The 3,336-nt window shown below is 52.5% G+C and overlaps 1 protein-coding gene across 1 annotated transcript in view; it reads left to right on the top strand.

Moving 5' to 3' along the window:
• Window positions 1–3,336, top strand: part of Olfm1 (olfactomedin 1) — a 38,129-nt gene that overhangs the window by 10,321 nt on the left and 24,472 nt on the right. The gene's annotated exons all lie outside the window — the stretch shown is intronic.

Here is a 3,336-nt window from a genome sequence, read left to right as displayed (position 1 = left end):
GGTGGAGAGACTCAGATGCAGGTAGAGAGGCTCAGGGGAAGGTGAAGAGACTTGGGTACAGATAGAGAGGCTCAGGTGCAGGTGGAGAGGCTCAGATGCAGATAGAGAGACTGGGGTTCAGGTGAAGAGACTCAGGTACAGGTGGAGAGGCTCAGGTGGAGGTGGAGAGACTCAGGTGAAGACAGAGAAGCTCAGGTGAAGGTGAAGAGGCCCAGGTACAGGTGGAGAGGCTTGGGTGAAGGTGGAGAAACTTGGGTACAGGTGGAGAGGCTCAGGTGCAAGCTGAGAGACTCAAATACAGATAAGAGAGGCTCACGTACGGTTGTAGAGACTCAGGTGCAGGTAGAGAGATCCAGGTGGAGAGGCAGAGGTGTAGGGTGGAGGTAAAGGTGCATGTAGAGAGGCTCAGGTACATGTAAGAGAGACTCCGGTGCAGGTGGAGAGGCTCAGGTACAGGTGGAGAGGCTCAGGTGCAGGTGAAGAGGTTTGAGTGCAGGTGGAGAGGCTCAGGTGCAGGTGGAAGGACTCAGATGCAGGTGAGAGAGGTTCAGCTGTGGCTGCATATGTAGAGGTTCAGGTCCAGATGGAATGGCTGGTGTTCTGGGCTGGAAACTGTATTCACCCTCTATGAGGTGATCAGATGTGTATTTCTTTAGTTCTCTTGTCACTTTAGACAGATTCTGAAACAATGACCAGTTTTGACAAGCACCAGTGTGGGTAGGGTCAGTATTTCTTTCCCCCTGGGTGAATGCTTGCCATTTGGTGTCAGCTTAGTTTCCAGGGATCTTGGGAATTCTGGGCCAGTTCCTCTCTGGCAAGTTCTACGGGAGTTGCATTAACTACATTTAGTACTCCTCAGCCCCGACTCCTCACACAGGCTCACAAGAAATATGAGCTGGGAGTCAAATCTCCAAGTCAAGGCACAATGACCTGTCCTGGTGAGGGTGGGAGAGAGTCCCTGGTCAGTGGTACTGAAGGCTTCCCACTTATTTCTGGAACTACCTAACAGACTCAGGCTTCATTGTTGTGAACGCCCTGGATTCTATCTCCTTTCAAAAGCCCAGCTAAGTTAAGCTCCTCCAATTCAGGGCAGCAATTGTGAACCCTGGAACATTACTCACCTAAGGCAGTCGGGAGCTCTCCAAAACCATTATGGTTATATGCCTACCATAGGTCCCCCACCCAGAAGGTATCTCCACTTATGGGGAGCTACTTTTACTTCTCCATGGCATTTGATTGACAGCAGGCACCAGAGAAATGTCAGAGGGCTCAGGGGCATCACACCTTGCATCAAAGCCCAGCTCCGCAGCCTGCCCAGCATAGGTTGCTGGCTGAGCCCAGTTTTTTTTTTTTTTTTTTTTTTTTTGAAAAGGTGACAATAGCTGTCACCACAGTCTTCCGGGATTGTCCCTGCCCTGATCCTTTATCCCAAGGACACCTCACAGAGGAAAGCTACTGCTGTTGAGCCCATTTTGCAGGTGAGAGCTGAACCACAGAAAGCCTCATTACCTGGGTCGCCATCTTATGGAAGTCCATGGCAGTGCTCAGCTTGACCCCAGGGTCTGAATCTAAAGCGGTCACTTGAGGCCTCCCTCCAGTGGGAACCTCTGCCCATCAGACAGACAGCAGGAAAGGTTCAACAGTGCTTGGCCATGGAGTGTTCCTCACAAAGCCAATTATGGACTCCCTGTTGAATCTGACAAGGAGCTTGGAGCATGCTGCCCCTTGTATTTTGTACTAAGTTGGATATTCAATAAAAGTCGGTGACTTCTGAGTGGATTGGTTGGATTTGAATTCTTGATAAACAATAAGTGTCCCTTACTTCTGTGTAGTGGGGAGCGAGTATGTATGACTTGGGCAGACACAGCTGTGGCCCTGAATCTGTAAAATATGCAAGGCAGGACAGCATCTCTGTGCTTGTCTAATCCAGCAAGACCACTGGGTGTGACTAGCCTGCAGTACCAGCTTCCACTGAGAGATGGTGCCCTTCCCCAACAGTTGTAATTTTGCTGGCATTAGACCCAAACCAGAGGCACCAATGAACGCTGAGCATTAGCCAGAGAAATAACTTCAATTGATTTCTTGAGCCAGCCGGCCTCACACCCAGCACTCAGGCCAGGACCATCTTGGCTGTCGTTGAGTTGACTCTGCAAACGGAGACAGAACACAGAGAGTCAAGTCCTAGGAATGTGTCACATCCCCTCTTGGCAGATAACAGGGAGTCTCCGTTTGTCCTGACATCTCTTCCAAACCCCCTTCCAGGGAGTCTATAATTGACCAGGTGGGAAAGACTGCAGTGGCGGTTGGATGTCTTTCTTTACCCAGGGCTGGGACAACTTGGAGGAATGCCTACAGGACCTGGCTTTCCTCCGCTAAGAAGGCTGCTGCAAAGTCAAAAGCACTATTAAGGTGTTTTGCCGGCTGTGCTGTTGTACTGAGACTTACAGGTCTTAGCTCAGATGCTGCTGAAGATTGCCCTGCCCCTGAGCTGGATCCCTGAGACAGACGCCTGTATGTCTAGGCCCACAGCACAGATGCCTGTCGCTCTATCCACCAATGCGCACACCAGAGTCCAGGGCGATCATGGGGCGTGGTCTCTCTAGTGCCTCCTGAGCCTCAAGCTGCCAGGGTAGGTGGGCACACTCTCCTGCACCCCCTACTGTGCATAGCAGGCAACCAGCCCCTTCTCTGTTTAAACCTGCTCCAGAAACCCAGGATGGTACCCCTAGGAATTCCAACTGTCCCTTACTTCAGAGATAGGTTCCCAGCAGTGTCTTTTACTTTGCAAACACCCCTTTACTCCTGTGCTGGCACTGGAGACCCCACAAGAGCTTTTCTTCCCCTATAAGGTTCAAGAGAAGCTCCAAACTGACTGGAACTCAATCCGCCTGAGAAGACAAATCCCAGCAGTAAGGGTGGTGTGGTTCATCCTTCCGGGAACCCTTGCCACAAGCAGGCATGAGTGGAGCTGGGGCTTCAGCGAGACAGCGTCATGGGCATGACCGAGGGAGCTGAGGAGGGAGGACAGTGAATGGGTGTCATGCAAGATTTTGAGGATTTTATTTTATTTTTTACGGTTTGAGGCATGTTTTTGTCTGTCCTGGGTGACCCTAACACTTCGGCCAACGAGTTTGCAGACCTCGCTGCCTGCAGCCAGGGGGCGGCGAGGAGCCGGAGCTCGGAGGAAAAAATCCACCCATTTCCTGGGCAGATTGCGTCGGCCGCCGCCCGGCCGTGTCCCCGCCTCCTGGCCGCGGCCCCCGCGCACAGCCCGCGCAGCGCTCAGAACCCGGTGGCCCTTCTCGGCAGCGGAGCGCGCAGGGACGCGGTAGCGGC

This window comes from Microtus ochrogaster, chromosome 4 (assembly GCF_000317375.1).
Source record: "Microtus ochrogaster isolate Prairie Vole_2 chromosome 4, MicOch1.0, whole genome shotgun sequence".
Classification (NCBI taxonomy): Eukaryota; Metazoa; Chordata; class Mammalia; order Rodentia; family Cricetidae; genus Microtus; species Microtus ochrogaster.
The sequence above is the reverse complement of the archived record's forward strand: the minus strand, read 5'-3'. Positions and strand labels throughout refer to the sequence as shown.